Source organism: Ailuropoda melanoleuca, chromosome X (genome assembly GCF_002007445.2).
Source record: "Ailuropoda melanoleuca isolate Jingjing chromosome X, ASM200744v2, whole genome shotgun sequence".
Lineage (NCBI taxonomy): Eukaryota > Metazoa > Chordata > Mammalia > Carnivora > Ursidae > Ailuropoda > Ailuropoda melanoleuca.
The window spans coordinates 112558080-112582183 of NC_048238.1; the positions used below are offsets into that span (position 1 = coordinate 112558080).

The 24104-nt window shown below is 38.0% G+C and overlaps 1 protein-coding gene across 3 annotated transcripts in view; it reads left to right on the forward strand.

Moving 5' to 3' along the window:
• SPRY3 (sprouty RTK signaling antagonist 3) overlaps positions 1-24104 on the forward strand; it is a 151841-nt gene that overhangs the window by 45555 nt on the left and 82182 nt on the right. For 2 of the 3 annotated variants that reach the window (XM_034648927.1, XM_034648926.1), the window contains exon 2: positions 612-725. The exons of the other annotated variant lie outside the window; for it this stretch is intronic. The gene's annotated coding sequence lies outside the window, so the exon portion shown is untranslated. The remainder of the gene's footprint in view (positions 1-611; positions 726-24104) is intronic. 3 annotated transcript variants of the gene reach the window in all.

Here is a 24104-nt window from a genome sequence, read left to right on the forward strand (position 1 = left end):
CAGTGAGTATCTTTATGATCATTGCTTTAAATTCTCTATCGAGTGTATTACTCATAACCATTTTTGCTTCCATCTCTTGCTGTGGTTTGGTCCTATTCTGTCATTTGGGACATATTTCTGTGCCCTCATTTTGTCTAACTCTCTGTGCCTATTTCTCTGTATTAGGAACATCAGCTATGTCTCTTGCTCTTGGCAGTAATGGCCTTATGAAGAAGAGGTCCTGTAGTGCCCTGGAGTGCAGTGTCCCCTGAACTCCAGGGCCTGGAGTTCCAGGGAATGTCTCCTCTGTGTTGTGTACCGCTCTGCTTTTTAGTCCTGGTCTCTTTTTCCTTCAGTCCAGTTGTCTGAAGAGGCTCTCTTTGCCTGGTTTGGGCAGTGTTCGGTCCCCAGCAGGGGCGGGGCACATTTTAACAAGGTATATGCAGGTGTACTTGTTTAATGAGAACTTCTGCCACAGCCATAACTGAGATCATGCAAATTCTGCAGGTTGGGAGATCAGGTATTGATGGTATTTTTGCTGGTTTTCTGGGGGAGGGGGTCCCAAAGCACTAGGGTCATTCAGGCGCTCAATGGTAACTGAGGTGGCCTTGCCCCATCTGTTCTGCTTCCAGGCTCCCATTACATCATGGCCCTGGTTGTTACCGTGGGCCTTATATGGACCATGGTCAGCATCCTCCTGAGTGGGTCTGGCAGTGGCTTTCCTTGCATCCAGCAACTCTTCGCCAGTGAGTATGGGATTCTTCCTTCCTCTGCTGTGGAGGGCACTCTGGTAGGCACTCTGGGCCTGTGGGCAGAGGCTTAGGGTGCGTTGGGGGTGTTCTGGGTTTTCTGTCTCTTTCTGACAGGCCACCTCTATCTTCCCTCGATCTGTCTCCTGGCATCCAATGCAATCTTCCCCCTAAAAATCTCATTTTTGCTATCCTTTTGTAGTCATATCCTCCTCCCCATCCATTATCCCTGGCAACCACTTATCTGTTCTGTCTCCCTATAGTTTCTGCTTTTACAGAATGTTGTATAAATGGAATTGGTATGTAATCTTTTGCGCCTGGCTTTTTTTACTCAGCATAATACCTTTGAGAACCAGTAAAGTTTTTGAATCACTAGCTGTTCTATATTGTTGAGTAATCTTCCATTATACAGATGAATCGCCATTTATCCATTCACCCATTGAAGAACATTTGAGTTGTTTTGTTCTTACATGAAGCATATATTTGGGTCATGTTTTCTTTTTTTTTTTTTTTTTTTTTTTAAAGTTTTTTTTTTTTTTTTTTTTAAAGATTTTATTTATTTATTTGACAGAGATAGAGACAACCAGCGAGAGAGGGAACACAAGCAGGGGGTGTGGGAGAGGAAGAAGCAGGCTCACAGCAGAGGAGCCTGACGTGGGGCTCGATCCCATAACGCCGGGATCACGCCCTGAGCCGAAGGCAGACGCTTAACCGCTGTGCCACCCAGGCGCCCCATGGGTCATGTTTTCTTTTATCCAACCTGATAATCTCTCTCTTTTAATTGTTTTGTTCAGATCATTTAATGTAATTATTGATATGTTTGGAATTAGGTCTATTATTTTATATTTTGTTTTATTTTTGAAATTTTTAGTATTGCATTGTAATTTAGTTATAGTACTTTTAAGTATTGTACAATATTTTTAGTGGTTGCTCTAAGGATTACAAATGTATACTTTTCACAGTTTAGTTAGAATCAATAAATTTAGAAAAAATTCAAATCAATAGCTTACTAATTCAATTGAAATGTAGGAACCATTCCACCATATAGTTACCTTTACCTTCCACATATTTATGCTACAGCTGTGTTATGTATTATATCTACATAATTGAAAACCTCTCAGGTATTTACCATTTCTGTTGCCCTTTTCTTCATTCCTGATGGTGTAACTTTTCTTCTGGTGTCATTATTTTCTTTCTGAAGAACTTTTTAGCAATTCTTCTAAAGCAGTTCTCCTGTTTCAAATTCTCTTAGTATTTCTTCATCTGAGAATGTATTTATTTCACCTTCTTTATTAAGGATATTTTCACTGGTTTTAGAATTCTGAGTTGACAGTTCTTTTATTTCACCACTTGAAAGATTGTGCACTTCCTTCTGGACCTCATGGTTTTGGTTGTGAAATCTTGTTTTTAGTTTTCACCCAGCCTACCTACCCACTTCCATGATTGTACCATGTCCAGAGTCAAGCAGAAAAAGGACCAAGAAAAGGGAAAAAAAAGCAGTGGGATTTATTTCTGCCCTCTTGGATCCACAATTCCATCCAAAGGAAAGGAATATTCCCCTCTTTGAGTTTTGGCTCTTACATTCCTCCCTTGGCAGCCCCAGGCAACATTACTGCCACAGGATTGTCTGGAGGCTGGGGCACAAAATAATGGAAAAAAAGGAGGCAAAAAATGAGAGATTCCCTATCCTTGAGCTTAGGTATTACATTTTCTACTCCTGAGCCAGGCTTCCTCTGAATCTCTCTTTGTGCTACAGTATTCACTTATGAGTTTAGAGTTGCATTGAGTCCCCTCATGAGGGGATATCAGAAAAAATACCCACAGCATTATACTGGTTTGAGGTACTTCAAATTCTGGTGTTCTTCCATGATACATTTACAACTGAACATATTTGGAATTTGGTCAGGGACTGTTCCAAGTTCAACCCGGCTTACTTAGCTCTGAGTCTCTGACCCACCTGCGTTCCACCTGTCAGTGTAGGCCAGACTGACCTGCTGCAAACGTCCAGATACCTTCATACCAACAGAATTACCTGTACTCATAAGACTGAGTGGTATTTCAGTTATGACTCACATTTGCAACTGGTGAGAAACTCAATCTAAATTGGCTTTATCAAAAGGGCAATTTGTTGGGTCATGTAACAGAATAGTCCAGGGATAGGTGAAGTTTTAGGTAATATGACCTAATCCAGGACCTCATAACTTCATCAAGACATGAGCTCTTTCCATTCCTCAGTTATGCTTTCCTAACATTGTACTCATTTTCATATCACTTCTTCCCCCATCATGGCAAGATGGTTACCAATAACTTCTCATTCACAATGTCATGACTTTAAGGCCAGCAGAATAGAGGGAACTTCTTTCTCTATTTTCTCAAACAATATTCCTAGTATTATCTCTGATTGAAACAGAATGGTTTACTTGAGTCACATGCCCATATTCTAATCACATACTGTGGCCTAGGAGTGATTGGCCAGGCCCATGTTACATGTATACTCTGGAAACCAGAGATAAAGTTAGCTTTACTCAAAACACATAAACAAAGCACATCACTGATTGTCAAGGATGATCTTCCCAAAGTAAAATCAGGGTGGCACAACCAGATAAAGAGGCAATAGATGATGAGAGAAAGAATAAACAGATATATACTACACCTGGAGGTCTAAAAGTCTGGTTTCTGGAGCAGCAGCAGCATAACCTAGGACATGTTAGAAGTGCAAGTTCTTGGGTCTTATCCCAGACCTATTGAGTCAGAAACTATTGGTATGGGTTCAGAAACCAGTGTTTTAACAAACCTTCCAGGTGATTCTTATGTACACTCAGGTTTTGAGAACCACTGAACTAGAGAATAAGAAGATAAAAGGGCTGGAGGAAAGTATAAGAAGGAGGGTTAGCCCTGGCTCTAACCCTAATCCTAACCCTAGATATGAGGGGAAAAAAGATTTAGTATATGGATATTTTCTATTTCTCTTCTGAGGTTTCCTGAATTTTCATTAATTTCTAGTGCATTTTATTTTATTTCATTGAATATAGTTATAATGCTGCTTTAAAATCCTTGTATGATAATTCTGACATCTGAGTCGTCTCAGGGTTGGCCTCTGCTGATTGTATTCTCCCTTGAGAATTGGTCATATTGTCCCCTGTTTTTCTTGTGTGTAGACATTAATTTTAGATTGTACCCTGAATATCACGGACATTCTGCTGTAGAGGCTCTGGGTTCTGTTAGAGTTATCTGAAGAATGTTGATGTTTTGTTTTCTCAGACACTAAAACAAGAAACTCACCTTATTGCCAGTTGTTTTTCTAAGTTTTGACTACCCTACCTTATATGCTCTATTTTGTTCATACTTCAGAATTCTCAGGATTTTGTTTTGTTTTGTTTTGGTTTTTGTCTAATGTTAATAGTTGCTGCTTGGGGGAAAAATTGGTTTATAAGGGAGTTTATGTTGCCATATCTGAGGCAGAACCTTCCTGATCACTTAAAGGTAAATTTAATATTTTGAAATTTCTATTTATACCCCCAAGAGATTGATAACTGAGTGTAACCATTTACCAGTATATTCATCAAGGTCTAAAGTTATCAAAATACATTCACACTGACTCCAAGAATATAGTGAGCAATCTGTTAAATTTGAACAATTATTTCCCCAGAAGTCATGCCTTGAAATCAGTCTCATAATTCTATTCTCATAATCTTTTCTGTTCTTGTAATTAATATTGGTCAATCAAATCGAAGCCTAATGTAATTGGGCAAAGAATAGTCTCAGGATCCCCATGTCTAGACCCACTTTTATTTGACTTTGAGAGTAACTTGGTCATGAAATAAGGTTTAAGATGCTAAAGAAACATAGCCATCACCAACAAAACCATAACCTTTATTTTGTGTTTTACCCCATAATGTCCAAATGGAGTATGGACAATCAACTAAATTCCTGGTTTAGGTAAAAGATATAACTCTCCCAAAGACATGAATATTGGAAAATTCTGGGTTGATGACTATGACCCTTATCCTTAAGAAAACTGGAACTTCTGTTCCCAGAAAACTCGCCTGCAGATATCTGCTCCTCTGTCACATGTCCTGAAATTAATCAGTAATTCTCCTTCATGTATGCCCCAGGTTCTGCTGCTTCTGTGCTGTGTTTTGGGCCAAGTTATTTGGCATACTGGCTCTTTAAGGGTGGAGACTCAGTTTTCTATAGCCCAGCAGCTCTCCCAGAGTTAAGCCCTATTGAGTTTTAAAGCTCTCAGTTAAACCCTGCTGATTTTCAAGATCAGACATTGTGGGGGCTCATCTCAGTGCAGCTCTCAGGGCTGGGGGTGCAAAGTGTGGGGCCTGTTTTCCTTGCTCCTTCATGCTTGTGATGTCCCTCCTGTTTTTGGTTAGTCGTGCTGAGGGTTAGGTTCCTAACCATGTCTATAACCCTCCACCTTTTTAAAAAAAGGTTTTTATTCATTTATTTGACAGAGAGAGAGAGAGCTGAAGTGTAAGCAGGGGGAGTGGCAGGTAGAGGGAGAAGGAGGTTCCCCACTGAGCAGGGAACCCAACATGGGGCTTGATCCCAGGGCCCCGGGATCATGACCTGAGCCAAAGGCAGATGTGTAACTGACTGAGCCACCCGGGTGCCCCTCCATCCTTTTTAATGTAGCCTTTCTCTATGACTAGCTGTGGAAGATCTTTTCCACCAGTTTCCAGAGTTAGTTGCAATATGTGTAGTTGTTGCCTCAGTGTGTCCATTAAATTCAATGCAGAATCCTGTCCATGAGACAGGATCCTCCTATCCATCTTACCTGATCTCTGGCCATAAAAAAGAATGAGATCTTGCCATTTATGGCAACATGGATGGACCTAGAGTATATGTTAAGTGAAATAAGACAGAATAACACAAATTTCATATGATTTCACTTATAAATGAAATCTAAAAAACAAAACAAATGAACAAACAACCCCCCCTGAAACAGACTCATAAATACAGAGAAAAAATGGTGGTTGCCAGAGGGGAGGGGATGGGGAGAAGGGAAAAATAGGTGAAGAGGGTTCAGAGGTACAAACTTCCAGTTATAAGATAAATAGGTCACAGAAATAAAAAGTACACCATAGGGAATATGGTCAATAATATCATAATAATGTTGTTTGGTGACAGATGGTGACTACACTTACCATGGTTAGCACTGAGTAAAGTATAGAATTGTCAAATCACAATGTTGTATACCTAAAGCTAATGTAACATTGTATGTCAACTATACACCAATAATAATATAAAAAGAGAACTGGACTTCTGTAGTTATTCCTTTTAAAATGTCAAGATTAAATCTGTAATTAAGGGCCTTTTGGATAGCTCTTAAGAATCAGAGTAGTACAGGGGCACCTGGGTGGCACAGCGGTTAAGCTCCTCCGCTATGAGCCTGCTTCTTCCTCTCCCACTCCCCCTGCTTGTGTTCCCTCTCTCGCTGGCTGTCTCTATCTCTGTCGAATAAATAAATAAAATCTTTAAAAAAAAAAAGAATCAGAGTAGTACAAGCTAAAATTTGATGCGTACATAAAATGTACATCAGGCACTATTCTAAGTACTTTGTGTGTAGCATCTCATTTAATCTTCACAATAACCATGTGTAATAGATACTATTATTATACCCCCATTGCAGATAAGGAAATGTAGGCATGGGTTTGAATTATGGTTCTCCCATGTGCAGAAGGAGTGGATGAGATAAGGCTGAATTTAGGTATACCTAAGTACTCGAGAAATTCCATTATAATACTGCCTGTATCCATTAGAAAAATTTGGCTCTAAATAAAAGAAAACCTGTTCTAAATATAAGAAAACCTAATGTACTCTTTCTCAAGTAAAACCAACAAATTGGATGGCTTATGTATTGGTAAAGAATGTCCTACAAAGGCTTATTTGAAGAATTATGTATTTTTCTCATATATCAAAATTTTGTAAATAGGTTGCTGTAAGTTTGATAAACAGCCTGACAATATCATCATTTTCACATTTTTTTCTTGAATTTCCCTCATGCTTGTCACTACATGGCTGCATGATAGTGCTGCACCTCCAGAAATCAAATATAAATTAAATGCAGAAGAAATGGATGAGCAGTGCCACCCATATATGTTCCCTTTATCAAAAAACCAAAAGTTTTCTGGAACATCATTAGCAAAATTTCACTTATATCTCATTGGTGAAACTGCCATGTGGCCATATCCATTTACAAGGTAGAATAGTAAAGTGAATATTCAGATTTTCTAAGCCTTAGAATGGCGAACCACAAGGGAAAAGTGCAAGTGGGAATGAATGTCAGGTCAGCCAATAAACATTGTCTGCCACACTCCATTTCTCTGTATCTCTTAGTTCTTTCTTCTTCACTGTGTGAACTTTATCCTTAAGCTGGCCCTCATATGGTGGCAAGATATCTGCTGTTGCTCCAAACCTCATATTATACTACCAATTCCTGAGAGAGACAGAGAGAGAGAGAGAGAGATGGGGAGAGGGAGGTTCTCTTTAACCAGTAAAATAATTTTTGCATCTCACTGGCTGTGAATGAATTACATGCCAGCTCCTAAATTAATTGCTATGACCAGGATGGTTAAGAATGTGAGAGGGGTAATTTCCAAAAGGGAATTCAAAGAACTGTTACCTAAATAAGGGGGAAATGGATGCTGAGAAGCAAAGAAGTCATCCACTACTTATCTCATTCTAACCATCCACTCTAAATATCTGTGACTTCTTTTCCCCTTTTCATCACAGACAATATGATTAGATTGTGCTGATTAATATAGTGTGGCTATCAGCATGTAGTTGACTATTATATGTGAAAACTAATGGTCCAGAACTTTCCCTAGCCAGCGAATATTTTATATCAAAATGTACCATGTTAAACAGAGGACTATAGCCAACATCATAATAATGAAAGACTGAATGCTTTTTTCCATTAAGATTGAAAATAAATCAAGGATATTCACTTATACCACTCTTAATTAACATTGTACTGGAAGTCCTAGCCAGTGAAATTAAGCAAGAAAAAGAAATACAAGGCAAACCGATTAGAAAGGAAGAAATTTAACCCTCTATCACAGATAACAAGATTGTGTAGAGAATCCAAAAAAAAAAAAGAAATACTAGTAATGAAAAATAAAATAATAGAAATGAGTAATGCTTTGAGGGGATTATCAGAATTGACAGCTCTGAGAAGGGCCGTATGCACCCCAATGTTCATAGCAGCATTGTCCACAATAGCTAAATTGTGGAAGGAGCCGAGATGCCCTTCAACAGATGACTGGATTAAGAAGATGTGGTCCATATATACAATGGAATATTACTCAGCCATCAGAAAGAATGATTACCCAACATTTGCAGCAACATGGACGGGACTGGAGGAGATTATGCTAAGTGAAATAAGTCAAGCAGAGAAAGACAATTATCATACGGTTTCACTCATTTATGGAACATAAGGAATAGCAGGGAGATCGGTAGGAGAAGGAAGGGAAGAACGAAGGGGGAGTAAACAGAAAGGGGAACGAACCATGAGAGACTATGGACTCTGGGAAACAAACTGAGGGCTTCAGAGGGGAGGGGAGTGGGGGGTTGGGATAGGCTGGTGATGGGTAGTAAGGAGGGCACATATTGCATGGTGCACTGGGTGTTATACGCAACTAATGAATCATCGAACTTTACATCGGAAACCGGGGATGTACTGTATGGTGACTAACATAATAAAAAATTTAAAAATTTAAAAAATTAAAAATAAAAAAAGGATTGACAGCTCTGAGGAAAAAAATCAGTGGATGGTTACCAGAGATGGGTTTGGGTGTAGGAAAAATGGGAGAAGGGGATAAAAAAGTATAAATTTGTGGTTATAAAATAAATAAATCACAGTGATTTGATGTACAGCATGGTGAGTCTAGTTAATAATACCATATTGCATATTTGAAAATTTCTAAGAGAATGCATCTTAAAAATTCTTATCACACAAAAAAATTGGTAACCATGTATGGTGATTGATGGTGACTAGACTTATGGTGGTGATCATTTCACAATATATGCAAATATGAAATTATTATGTTGTACACTTGAAACTAACATAATGTTATAGGTCAGTTATACCTCAATAAAAAAATCAACAGAATTGCAGATAGATTAAATTGAAACACAAATAGAAAAAAGAGACTGAAATATATGCAAAAGCTGTGGGACAATATCAAATGTTCTGACATCATTTATTTTATTTTTATTTTTTTATATTATTTTTTAAATTTTTAAATTATTTATTTAAATTCAATTTAGTTAACATATAAGGTATTATTAGTTTCAGGTGTAGAATTTAGTGATTCATCAGTTGCATGTAACACCCAGTGCTTGTTACCTCAACTGCCCTCCTTAATGCCCATCACCCAATTACCCCACCCCCCACCCACCTCCCTTCCAGCACCCTCAGTGTGTTCCCTATACTTAAGAGTCTCTTATGGTTTGCCTCCCTCTCTATTTTCATCTTATTTTCTTTTTCCTTCCATTCCCCTATGTCGATCTATTTTGTTTCTTAAATTCCACATATGAGTGAAGTCATGTGGCATTTGTCATCCTCTGATTGACTTATTTTGCTTAGTATTATACCCTCTAGTTGCATCCATGTGGTTGCAAATGGCAAAATTTCATTCTTTTTGATGGCTGAATAATATTCCATTGTATAAATATACCGCCTCTTCTTTATCCATTCATCATTTGATGGACCTCTGGGCTCTTTCCATAGTTTAGCTATTGTGGACATTGCTGCTATAAACATTGGGGTGTAGGTACCCCTTCAGATCACTATGTTTGTATCTTTAAATAAATACCTAGTAGTGCAATTGTTGGGTCATAGGATAGTTCTATTTTTAACTTTTTGAGGAACCTCCATACTGTCTTCCAGAGTGGATGTACCAGTTTGCATCCCCACCAACATTTCATGAGGGTCCCCCCTTTTCCACACCCTCTCCAACATCTGTTGTTTCCTGAGTTGTTAATTTAAGCCATCTGACTAATATGGGTGGTTTCTCATTGTGGTTTTGATTTGTATTTCCCTGATGCCAAGGGATGTTGGGCATTTTTTCATGTGTCTGTTGGCCATTTGTAAGTTTTCTTTGGAGAAATGTCTGTTCATGTCTTCTGACCATTTCTTGACTGGATTTTTTGTTTTTTTGGGTGTTGAGTTTGGTAAGTTCTTTACAGATTTTGGATACTAGCCCTTTATCTGATAAGATATTTGCAAATATCTCCTCCTATCTTCTCCCACTCTGTCAGTTGTCTTTGGCTTTGTCAACTGTTTCCTTTGCCGTCCAAAAGCTTTTTATCTTGACAAAGTCCCAATAGTTCATTCTTGTCTTTGTTTCCCTTTCCTTTGGAGACATGTCTAGCAAGAAGTTGATGAAGCTGAGGTCACAGAGGTTGCTTCCTATGTTCTCCTTTAGGATTTTGGTGGATTACTGTCTCACATTTAGGTCTTTGATCCATTTTGAGTCTATTTTTGTGTATAGTGTAAGGAAATGGTCCAGTTTCATTCTTCTGCATGTCGCCGTCCAGTTATCCCAACACCACTTATTGAAGAGACTGTCTGTTTTCTTCCCTGCTTTGTGAAAGATTAGTTGAACATAGAGTTGAGAGTTCATTTCTAGGTTCTCTATTCTGTTCTATTGATCTATGTGTCTGTTTTTGTGCCAATACCATACTGTCTTGAATACAGCTTTGTAATAGAGCTTTAAGTCTGGAATTGTGATGCCACCAGTTTTGGTTTTCTTTTGCAACATTCCTTTGGCTATTCAGGGTCTTTTCTGGTTCCATACAAATTTTAGGATTGTTTGTTCTATCTCTGTGAAAAATGTTCATGGTATTTTGATGGGGATTTCATTGAATGTATAGATTGCTTTCAGTAGCACAGACATTTTAACAATATTTGATCTTCTAATCCATGAGCATGGAATATTTTTCCATATCTTTGTGTCTTCCTTAATTTCTTTCATAAGTGTTCTATAGTTTTCAGAGTACAGGTCCTTTTCCTCTTTGGTAGGTTTATTCCTAGGTATCTTATTGCTTTTGGTGCAATTGTAAAGGGATTGATTTCTTGATTTCTCTTTCTTCTGCTTCATTGTTAGTGTATAGAAATGCAACTGACTTCTGTGCATTGATTTTATATCCTGAGATTTTGTTGAATTCCTGTATCAGTTTTAGCAATTTTTTGGGTGGAGTCTTTTGGGTTTTCTACATAGAGTATCATGTTGTCTTCAAAGAGTGAGAGTTTGACGTCTTCTTTGCTGATTTGGATGTCCTTTATTTCTTTTTCTTGTCTGATTGCTGAGTCTAGGACTTCTAGTACTACGTTGAGCAGCAGTGGTGAGAGTAGATATCCCTGTCATGCTCCCTGACCATAGGGATAAAGCTCTCAGTTTTTCCCCATCGAAGATGATATTCACTATGAGTTTTTCCTATATGGCTTTTATGATATTGAAGTATGTTCCCTCTATCCCTATACTGCAGAGAGGTTTTTTTTTGTTTGTTTGTTTGTTTTTGTTTCATAAAGAAAGGATGCTGTATTTTGTCAAATGCCTTTTCTGCATCTGCTGAGAGGATCATATGGTTCTTGTCCTTTCTTCTACTAATGTGATGTATCACATTGATTGATTTGTTAATGTTGAGCCACCCTTGCAGCCCAAGAATAAATCCCACTTAGTCATGCTGGATAAATCTTTTAATGTATCATTGGATCCTATTGGCTAGTATCTTGGTGAGCATTTTTGCATCCATGCTCATCAGGGATATTGGTCTGTGAATCTCCTTTTCCATGAGGTCTTTGTCTGCTTTTGGGATCAAGGTAATGCTGGCCTCATAGAAAGACTTTGGAAGTTTTCCTTCCATTTCTATTTTTTGAAACAGTTTCAGATTAGGTAATAATTATTCTTTAAATGTTGGTAGAATTCTGCTGGGAGGCAATCTGGCCCTGGACTCTTGTTTATTGGAGATTTTTGATTACTGATTCAATTTCTTTGCTGATTATGGGTCTGTTCACATTTTCTCTTTCTTCCTTTTTCAGTTTTGGTGGTTTATATATTTCTAGGAATGTATCAATTTCTTCCAGATTGCCTAATCTGTTGGCATATAATTGTTCATAATATGTTCTTATAATTGTATTTCTTCAGTGTTGGTTATGATCTCTCCTCTTTCATTCATGATTTTCTCTATTTGGGTCCTTTTTCTTTTCTTTTTGATAAATCTAGCTAGGTTTTATTGATCTTATTAATTCTTTCAAGGAACCAGCTCCTAGTTTCATTGATCTGTTCTACTGGGGGTTTTTTTCCCCTATGTCATTGATTTCTGCTCTAATCTTTATTACTTCTCTTCTCTTCCTGGATTTATGCTTTATTTGCTGGTTTTTTTCCAGATCCTTTAGGTATATGTTTAGGTTTTGTTTTTGAGACTTTTCTTGTTTTTTGAAGAAGGTCTGTTTTTCTATATACTTCCCTCTTAGGACTGCCATTGCTACATCCTGACGGTTTTGAACTGTTGTGTTTTCATTTTCATTTGCTTCCATGTATTTAGAAATCTTCTTTAATTTCCTAGTCGACCCATTCATTCTTTAGTAGGATGCTCTTTAACCTCCATGCATTTGTGGTCCTCCCAAATTTTTTCTTATTGTTGACTTCCAGTTTTAAAGCATTGTGATCTGAAAATATCCATGGTATGATCTCAGTCTTTTTGTACCAGTTGAGACCTGATTTGTGACCCAGTATGTGTTCTATTCCAGAGAATGTTCCATGTGCACTCAAGAAGAATGTGTATTCTGCTGTTTAAGGATGAAATGCTCTGAATATATCTGTTAGGTCTATCTGGTTCAACGTGTCATTCATTCATTTTTTTATAATAATATTTTTTTATTATATTATGTTAGTCATCGTACAGTACATCCTGGTTTGTGATGTAAAGTTCCATGATTCATTAGTTGCGTATAACACCCAGTGCACCATGCAATATGTGCCCTCCTTACTACCCATCCAGCCTATCCCATTCCCCCACCCCCCTTCCCTCTGAAGCCCTCAGTTTCTTTCTCATAGTCCATAGTCTCTCATGATTCATTCCCCCTTCTGATTACCCCCCCTTTCTTTATCCCTTTCTTCCCCTACCGATCATCCTAGTTCTTATGTTCCATAGATGAGAGAAACTATATGATAATTGTCTTTCTCTGCTTGACTTATTTCACATAGCATTATCTCCTCCAATCCCGTCCGTGTTGCAGCAAATGTTGAGAAATCGTTCTTTTTGATAGCTGAGTAATATTCCATTGTATATATGGACCACAGATTCTTAATCCAGTCATCTGTTGAAGAGCATCTTGGCTCCTTCCACAATTTTGCCATTTAGCTATTGTGGACAATGCCGCTATGAACATTGGGGTGCATATGGCCCTTCTCTTCACTACGTCTGTATCTTTGGGGTAAACACCCAGTAGTGCAATGGCTGGATCATAGGGTAGCTCAATTTTTAACTTTTTAAGGGACCTCCACACTGTTTTCCAAAGTGGCTGTACCAACTTGCATTCCCACCAACAATGTAGGAGGGATCCCCTTTCTCCACGTCCTCTCCAACAATTGTTGTTCCTTGCCATGTCAATTTTTGCCATTCTAACTGGTGTAAGGTGGTATCTCAGTGTGGTTTTGATTTGAATTTCCCTGATGGCTAATGATGTTGAACATTTTTTCACGTGTCTGTTGGCCATTTGTATGTCTTCATTGGAAAAGTGTCTGTTCATATCGTCTGCCCATTTTTTAAATTTGATTATTTGTTTCTTGTGTACTGAGTTTGAGAAGTTCTTTGAGGATCTTGGATACCAGTCTTTTATCGTAGTGTCATTTGCAAATATATTCTCCCATTCCGTGGGCTGCCTCTTAGGTTTTTTTTGACTGTTTCCTTGGCTGTGCAGAAGCTTTTTATCTTGATGAAGTACCACAAGTTCATTTTTTCTTCTGTTTCTCTTGCCTTTGGAGATGTGTCATGAAAGAAGTTGCTGTGGCCGATGTCAAAGAGGTTGCTGCCTATGCTCTCCTCTAGGATTTTAATGGATTCCTGTCTCACATCGAGGTCTTTCATCCATTTGGACTTTATCTTTGTGTATGGTGTGAGAGAGTGGTCAAGTTTCATTCTTTTGCATGTAGCTGTCCAATTTTCCCAGCACCATTTATTGAAGAGACTGTCTTTTTTACTGGATGGTTTTTCCTGCTTTATCAAAGATTAGTTGCCCAAAGAGCCGAGGGTCCATTTCTGGGTTCTCTATTCTGTTCCATTGGTCGATGTGTCTGTTTTTGTGCCAGTACCATGCTGTCTTTGTGATCACAGCTTTGTAGTACAGCTCGAAATCNAATCCAGCATTGTGATGCCCCCAGCTTTGTTTTTCCTTTTCAACAATTCCTTAGCGTTTCGGGGTCTTTTCTGGTTCCACACAAATTTAATGGCTGTTTGTTCCAGTTCTTTGAAAAATGTCATTGGTATTTTGATCGGATGGCATTGAAAGTATAGATTGCTTTGGGTAGCATGGATATTATAACTATGTCAATTCTTCCGATCCATAAGCATGGAATATTTTTCCAACTTTTTGTGTCTTCCTCAATGTCTTTCAAGAGTGATTTGTAGTTTCTAGAATATAGATCCTTTACGTCTCGGGTTAAGTTAATCTGGAGATAATGTATTATTTTTAGTACTACTGTAAATGGGATGGATTCCCTAATTTCTCTTTCTTCAGTGTCATTGTTCGTGTATAGAAATGCACCTGATTTCTGAGCATTGATTTTGTATCCTGCCTCATTACTGAATTGCTCTTCAACTTCTAGTAGTTTGGGGGTGGATTCTTTTGGGTTTTCCATATAGAGTATCATGTCATCTGCGAAGAGAGACAGTTTGACCTTTTCTTTGCTGATTTGGATACCTTTGATCCCTTTTTGTTGTCTGATTGCTATTGCAAGGACTTCTAGTACTATGTTGAATAATAATGGGGAGAGTGGGCATCCTTGTCGTGTTCCTGACCTTAAGGAAAGGCTTCCAGCTCTTCCCCATTGAGAATGATATTTGCGGTAGTCTTTTCATAGATGGTTTTTATGAGATTGAGGAATGTACCCTCTATCCCTACACTCTGAAGGGTTTTAATCAGGAAAGGATGCTGTATTTTGTCAAATGCTTTTTCTGCATCAATGGCGAGGATCATATGATTATTGGTTTTTTTCTTGTTGATATAATCTATCACACGGATAGATTTGTGAATGTTGAACAACCCTTGCATCCCAGGGATGAATGCCACTTGGTCATGATGGATAATCCTTTTAATGTACTGTTGGATCCTATTAGATAGGATCTTGTTGAGAATTTTGGCGTCCATATTCATCAGGGATATCAGTCTGTAATTCTCCTTTTTGATGGGGTCTTTGCCTGGTTTGGGGATCAAGGTAATATTGGCCTCATAGAATGAGTTTGGTAGTTTTCCTTCTGTTTCTATTTTTTGAAACAGCTTTAGGAGAATAGGTATTATTTCCTCTTTGAATGCTTGTAGAATTCCCTGGGGAATCCATCAGGCCCTGGAGTTTTGTTTTTTGGAAGGTTTTTAATCACTGCTTCAATCTCTTCTTAATTAAACAGTCTGTTTAAAAAATCAATTTCTTCCTGTTTCTGTCTTGGTAGTTTATAGGTTTCCAGGAAGGCCTCCTTCTCTCCCAGGTTGCTTAATTTATTGGATAAAGCTGTTGATAAATATTTCTAATAATCCTTCCTATTTCATTGGTGTTGGTTGTGACCTCTCCCTTTTCTTTCATAATTTTATTAATTTGGGTCCTTTCTCTTTTCTTTTGGATAAGTCTTGATAGTGGCTTATGTATTTTATTTATTCTTTCAAAGAACCAGCTTCTAGTTCTGTTGATCTTCTCTACTGTGCTCCTGGTTTCAAATTCATTTATGTCTGCTCTAATCTTGATCAACTGCTTTCTCGTGTGTGGATTAGGCCTGTTCTTCTGTTGCTGTTCCAGCTTCTTGAGGTGAGAATATAAAAACTGCATTTTAGATTTTTCTATTCTTTTGAGTGAGGCTTGAATGACTATGTATTTTCCCCTTAGGACTGCCTTTGTAGTATCCCATAGGTTTTGGACAATTGTGTTTTCATTCTCGTTGGTCTCCATAAATTGTTTAAATTGATTTTTAATTTCCTGGTTTATTGAATCATTCTTGAGCAGGATGGCTCTTAGTCTCCAAGTGTTTGAGTTTTTTCCAAATTTTTCCTTGTGATTGAGTTCCAATTTCAAAGCGTTGTGGTCTGAGAATATGTAGGCAATAATTTCAGTCTTTTGGTATCGGTTGAGACCTGTTTTGTGTCCCAGAACATGGTCTATTCTTGAGAATGTTTCATGGGCATTAGAATAGAATGAGTATTCTTTGGTTCTGGGGTGTAGTGTTCTATATATATCTATGAGGTCCAAGTCATCTAGTATGGCATTCAAAGCTGTTGTTTCTTTGTTGATTTTCTGCTTAGGTGATCTATCTATTGCTGATAGAGGAGTGTTGAGGTCCCCTACTATTTATGCATTTTTATCTATGTGTCTCTTTATTCTGGTTAAGAGTTGGCTTCTGTATCTTGCTGCTCCCCTGTTGGTGGCATATATATTTATAATTGTCATATCCACTTGTTGGATACATCCTTTAAGAATAATATAGTGCCCTTCCATGTCTCTAACTATAGTCTTTAGTTTAAAATCCAATCTGTCTGATATGAGAATTGCTACCCCAGCTTTCTTTTGAGGTCCATTGGCACAACAGATGGTATTCCATCCCTTTACTTTCAGTCTGGATGTATCTTTAGGTTCAAGATGAGTCTCTTGTAGACAGCAAATGGATGGGTCATGTCTTTTTATCCAATCTGCAACCCTGTGGCATTTTATGGGAGCATTTAGGACATTTACATTGAGACTGATTATTGAGAGATATGATTTTAATGATGCCATGTTGCCAGTAAAGTCTTTGTTTCTATCGATTGTGACTTTCTGTTCTGTATCACTCTTGGGGCNACCTGTAATGTCTTTGTTTCTATAGATTGTGACTTTCTGTTCTGTATCACTCTTGAGACCTTTTTACTTTTATAGAACCCCCCCCCTTAATATCTCCTGTAGCGCTGGTTTCTGGTTATAAAATTGTTCAGTGACTGGCGATTCTGGAAGCTTTTTATTTCTCCATCAATTCTGAATGACAGCCTTGCTGGATAAAGGATCCCTGGCTGCATGTTTTTCTCTGAAAGAGATTTAAAAATGCCCCCCAACTCTTTCTTCTCATTCCAGGTCTGTGTAGACAGGTCTGACATAATTCTGATACTTTTTCCTTGGTACATGAGAAATTTCTTTGCCCTAGCCGCTTTCAATACTGTATCCTTGGATCTAACATTTGCGAATTGCACTATGATGTGACGTGGCTTAGGTTTGTCGTGGTTTAGCTTGGGAGGGGTCATCTCTGCCTCTTGGACATGAATGCTTGTTTCCTTTTCTAGATTAGGGAAGGTTTCAGCTACAATTTGTTCAAATATCTCTTCTAGACCTCTGTTTTTCTACACCTCCTCGGGTATGGTGATGATTCTGACATTGGAACGTTTCATTGAGTCAGTAATCTCCCATAATCTACATTCTTGAGATTGTTTTTTTTTTTTTTGAGCCAAGTTTCTGTTTTAGCTTTCTATTCTACCAACCCATCCTCCAATTCACTGATTCATTCTTCTGCCTCATTTACCCTGGCCGTCAGAACATCTAGTTTTGACTGCATTTGATTCATAGCATTTTTAATTTCTGCCAGATTCCCTCTCATTTCCACCCTTAGAGATGTTATATTCTTGTTAATATTTTCATTAATATTTTTTTCAAGTCTACACATCATCTTGACCATTGTTACTCTGGACTCCATTTCTGATAATTTGGTTATATCCATATCCATTAGTTCTGTGGCAGATGCCACAGACTCATTGTCTTTTCTTTGCTTGGGGGGATTTCTCCTTCTTGTCATTCTGATGAGGCGAGGTTGCGGGGCTGTCCAGAGCCCAAATTATTGACCCGGACCCATGCAGTGTGCAATTGTTTTATAGGGGCCTTAGGGATGTGGGCTTCTTGATTTTTCAGCCTGCCTTCTGGGGGAGGGGCCTGCTGCGCTGATCCTCAGGCAACCCTGTTTGGGTAGAGTCTCTGTGTCCCCTGCGAGGGGGAATGGGGATGGGCACACTGTGAGCCGGTATTTCCAGGCTTTTGTTCTCTGGCGGCTTTCCCTGGTGGTTTGCTTTGCCTCTTCTGAGAGTCAGAGCAGCAGTGGCCAAATTCCAGCCTCTGTCTCAGAATGGAGAGATTGCAGTCCACTCTCCACTGATGCTCTGGGCACTTTAACTCTGTTTCTGTTGGTGCTGCTAAACCATACAGCATCCCGGGATGTGCGCCCCACACCTGGCGTCCCAGTCCCCACTTCCAGGGCCGGCGTGTCTCTGTCCTTTGTGTTTCTAACAGCGCCAGCCAGCAGCTGCCCCCACGCGCTCTGGAGCTCCATTTCAGTGTGGTTCGCGCCTACTCTGGAGCTCTGGTTTTCAGACTGGTCGTGCACATTCCCTGGCTCAGGGTCTCAGTCTGCTCTCTTGCAGGTGCCTGTCGGTGAGTCAGCCCACTCCCCAGTGCAGGTGGCTACCGCTTCCCAGCGCCTGAACACGGTGGCTCCCTCCCCCTTCCGTTTATCTTCTGATATCTGTGCACAGATTCACGGCTCCCCGCTTTGTACCTCAATACTCAGTCCTGGAGATGTTCGTTTGTAGAGATCCAGATGTATCTTCCTGCGTCTCAGGCTGATTCCGTGGATGTTCAGGATGGTCTGGTACCTATCCAGCTCGACCCAGGGGACCAGCTGAAAAAGGGGACCCCTACTCATCCTCCATCTTAACTTTCCAGATCCCTTGTGTCATTCAAAGCCCTTGTTTCCTTTTTGATCTTGTTGGATGATCTGCCCATTGCTGTGAGTAAGATGTTAAAGTCCCCTACTCTTATTGTATTATTGTCAATGAGTTTCTTGAATTTTGTTATTAATTGGTTTATGTATTTGGCTGATCTCAGGGGCATAAATATTTACTTTTGTTAGAACTTCTTGTTGGATAGATCCTTTAATTATGATATAGTGTTCTTCATCTCTTATTACAGTCTTTGGTTTAAAATCAAGTTTGTCTGCTAGAAGGATTGCCATCCTAGTTCTCTTTTGATGCCCATTGGCATGATAAATATTTCTCCACCCCCTTACTTTCATTCTGGAGGTGACTGTGGGTCTAAAATGAGTCTCTTGTAAGCAGCATATCAATGGGTCTTGGGTTTTTTTTAATCCATTCTGATACCCAATGTCTTTTGATTGGAGCATTTAGTCCATTTACATTCACAGTAATTACTGAAAGATATGAATTTAGTACCACTGTATTACCTGTAAAGTCACTCTTCCTGTAGATTGTCTCTTTTCCTTTCTGGTCTTTGTTACTTTTGGGCTGTCTCTCCACTCAAAGGATCCCCTTTAATATTTCTTGCAGGGCTAGTTTAGTGTTCACAAATTTCTTAATTTTTTGTTTATACTGGAAACACTTTATCTCTATTTTTTTTTAATGACAGTTTTGCTGGATAAAGTCTTCTTGGTTGCATATTTTTCCCATTGTATCCCATTGAATATATCATACCAATCCTTTTTGGCCTCCCAGGTCTCTGTGGACAAGTCTGCTGCCAGTCCTTTCTGGCCTGCCAATTCTCTGTGAACAGGTCTGCTGCCAGCCTTATTGTCTACCCTTGAAGGTTAAGGACCCCTTGTCACAAGACACTTTCAAGATTTTCTCTTTATCTTTGAAATTTGCAAGCTCCAGTATAATATGGCAGACCATTGACTTATTTTTGTGGATTTTGAGGGGGGTTCTCAGTGCCTCCTGAACTTGAATGCCTGTTTCCTTCCTCAGATTAGGGAAGTTCTCAGCTATAATTTGTCGAAATAAACCTTCTGCCTCTTTCTCCCATTTCTCATCTTCTGGGACCCATAATATACAGAAATTATTTCACTTTATGGAATTGCTGAGTTCTATATGTCTCCTTTCATGATCTAATAGTTTTCTTTCTCTCTTCTTTTCAGTTTCCTTATTTTCCATCATTTTATCCTCTATGTCACTGATTCTCCTGCTTCATTCATCCTCATTTCTACGGCACAACTTGGGACTGCATCTCAGTAATAGCATGTTTAATTTTGGCCTGACTAGATTCTAATTCTTTCATCTCTACAGTAAGGGATTTTCTAGTGTCTTCTATACTTTTTTCAAGCCCAGGCTAGTATCTTTATAATTGTTTCAAATTCTAGTTCAGACATCTTACTTATATCCATATTGATTAAATTCCTGGCAGTGAGTACTAACTCCTGTTCTTTCTTTTGGGGTAAATTTCTCTGTCTTGTCATTTTGTCCAGAAAAGAAAGGAAGAAAGAAAAGGAAAAAAACAACAACAATAACAAGAATAACAAAAACAACAAAACTTCAGGTGACATCATTGTAATTAGAATCTCAGAAAGAGAAGAGAAAGAGTGGTGCAGAAAAATTGTTTAAAGAAATAATGACTGAGAACTTCTGAAAATTAATGACATACACCAAACCACATTTCCAAAAACTCAGAGTACTCCAAACAGGAATGAAGAAGCTAGGCATATGATAATCAAACAACTGGAAACAAAAGACAAAGAAAAAATCATGAAGGCAGAGAAAAAACAATAATAACAGACTGCCTGTTGGAAACCATGCAAGTCAGGAGACAATAGAGGGAACACTTTAATGTGTAGAAAAAAGAAACTTTCAGTCTAGCATTCTTTGCCCAGAAAAAAAATTCTTTTAAAAATGAAGGTAAAATACTGTATCAGACAAGCCAAAACTGAGAGAATGCATTGTCAGAAGGCCCAGACAAAAAAGTCTTCAGAAAAGAAATATTAACAGGGATATAGAGGGACATTACACATGATGAAGGGATAAATTGTTCAAAAGACATAATCTTAAGTGCTTACATTCTTCACAACAGAGCTTCAGAATCCATAAGGCAAAATCACAAATTACTGTAACTAAAAAAAGTATATAAATCTACAGTTATAGTTGGAGACTTCAACACTTCTTTTGTAGTAGCTTGTAGGACAAGTAAACAGAAAATCAGTAAGGATATAGAAGATCTGGGATGCCTGGGTGGCTCAGTCGGTTAAGCACCTGCTTTTGGCTCAGTTCATGGTCCCAAGGTCCTGGGATCAAGCCCCACCTGGGGTTTCCTGCTCAGCTGGGAGCCTGCTTCTCCCTCTCCTTCTGCTCCTCCCCCCTGTTCATGCTCTCTCTCTCTTTTTCTCTCTCTCTCAAATACATAAATAAAATCTTTAAAAAAAAGACCTGAACAACCAGACTTGGTTTACATTTATAAAACACTCCATCTAACAAAAGCAGAATGCAGTTTCTTTTCATGTGTGCATGGAATGTTTACCATTATTCATCATACTTTGTGTCATAAAACAAACCTCAATAAATTAAAGATTATCAGTCATGTAATGTTCTTTATAAATAGAAGAAGAAACACTTCTCAACTTATTTTATGAGGCAAGCATTACTCTAATACCAAATCAAAGATATTACAAAAAAGAAACTAGAAACTAATATTTCTCATAAACGTAGATGCAAAAATACTCAATTAAATATTAGCAAATCAAATCTAGCAATGTATAAAATGCATAATACAACATAACCAAGGTGGGAGTGGTTTATTCTAGTAATGAAAGACTGGTTCGGCATTTGAAAATCAAACGATGTAATTCACCATATTAGAAATATAAGAAAAAGGATATGATGATTTAAACAGATGCAGAGAAAGCATCTAAGAAAATTAAGCATCTATTCATGACATTTAAAAAATTCCCAGAAATCTAGGACTGGAAGGAAACTTCCTTAACATGATAAAGGGGATATAGTCAAAGCTGACAATATCATAATGATGAGTTGGAATACTTTCTCTGAAAGATGCAGAACAAAGTAGGGAAATACTCTCTTATAATTAATGCTTATTCAACAAAATAATGGAAGTCCCAATCAATGCAATAAGGGAAAACAAAAATAAATGCATAGAGATTGAAAGAGAACAAATAAAACTATCTATACTTTCAGATGACAATTATTTAATGAAGAAAATACCAAAGAATCTGCAAAAAAAGATCCTAGACCTAATATATGAGTTTAGCAAGGTCATAAGATATTAAGTCAGCATAGAAAATTCAATTATATTTTTATAGCCAACAAATGCACAAATGAATTTCAAATTTTTAAAAATACCACTTACAATAGCACAAAATTGAAACACTTAGATATAAATCTAATAAAATATATGCACTGTCTATATGCTGATAACTAAAAAAAATTGCTGAAAGAAATAAAAAAACACCTAAATAAATGGAGACCTATACCATATTCATAAATTGAAGATTCAATATAGTTAAGATGTCAGCTCTCAATTTGATCTTTAAATTCAATACAATCCCAATTAAAATCTCAGAAGGCTTTTTTGTGCATAATAATGAGTTTATCATGAAATTTACATGGAAAGTGAAAGGAACCAGAACAGCCAAAACAATTTTGAAAAAAAGACAAAGTTGGAGGACCCACACTATCTGATTTCAAGACTTACTATAATGCTACAATAAAGCTACTGTGGTGTTGAGACTGAAAGTATAGACACATGGGTTAATGGAACAGAGCAGAGAGCCCAAAAATAAATACATGATTTTTTTTAAACTGAAAAGAATTCAAAGAATAAGGTATAGCCTTTTCAAAAATTTACCCTGGAACAATTGGATATTAATGCACAAAACAATTCTGTTGTATACCAACTCATACCTTACACAAAAATTAACTTGACAGATTAATTGACAGATGAATGGATAAAGAAAATGTGATATATACACACAATTGAATATTATTTTGCCTTAAAATGGAAGGAGATCTTGTCACATGCTACAACATGCATGAAACTTGAGGACATTATGCTAAGTGAAATAAGCCAGTTACAGAAGAACAAATATTGCATGATCCCACTTACATGAATTATCCAAAATAATCAAACTAATAGAAGAAAATAATACAGTTGTGGTTTCTAGGGGCTAGGGGATAAGAAAAATGGAGTGTTGTAATTTAGTAAGTTTCTTTTTTTTTAATGATTTTTTATTATATTATGTTAGTCACCATACAGTACATCCCCGGTTTCCGATGTAAAGTTCGGATTCATTAGTTGTGTATAACACAGATGCACCATGCAATACGTGCCCTCCTTACTACCCATCACCAGTCTATCCCATTCCCCCACCCCCCTCCCCTCTGAAGTCTTCAGTTTGCTTCTCATAGTCCATAGTCTCTCATGTTTCATTCCCCCTTCTGATTACCCCCCTTTCTTTATCCCTTTCTTCCCCTCCTGATCATCTTAGTTCTTATGTTCCATAGATAAGAGAAATCATATGATAATTGTCTTTCTCTGCTTGACTTATTTCACTTAGCATTATCTCCTCCAGTGCCGTCCATGTTGCAGCAAATGTTGAGAATTCGTTCTTTCTGATAGCTGAGTAATATTCCATTGTATATATGGACCACAGCTTCTTAATCCAGTCATCTGTTGAAGGGCATCTCGGCTCCTTCCATGATTTGGCTATTGTGGACAATGCAGCTATGAACACTGGGGTGCTTATGGCTCTTCTCTTCACTACGTCTGTATCCTTGGGGTAAACACCCAGTAGTGCAATGGGTGGATCATAGGGTAGCTCAATTTTTAATTTTTTAAGGGACCTCCACACTGTTTTCCAGAGTGGCTGTACCAACTTGCATTCCCACCAACAATGTAGGAGGGATCCCCTTTCTCCACATCCTCTCCAACAATTGTTGTTTCTTGCCTTGTCTATCTTTGCCATTCTAACTGGCGTAAGGTGGTATCTCAGTGTGGTTTTGATTTGAATTTCCCTGATGGCTAATGATTTTGAACATTTTTTCATGTGTCTGTTAGCCATTTGTATGTCTTCATTGGAAAAGTGTCTGTTCATATCTTCTGCCCATTTTATGATTTGTTTATTTGTTTCTCGTGTATTGAGTTTGAGAAGTTCTTTGTAGATCTTGGATACCAGTCCTTTATCTGTGGTGTCCTTTGCAAATATATTCTCCCATTCCGTGGGCTGTCTCTTAGTTTTTTTGACTGTTTCCTTGGATGTGCAGAAGCTTTTTATCCTGATGAAGTCTCATAAGTTCATTTTATCTTTTGTTTCTCTTGCCTTTGGAGATGTGTCATGAAAAAGGTTGCT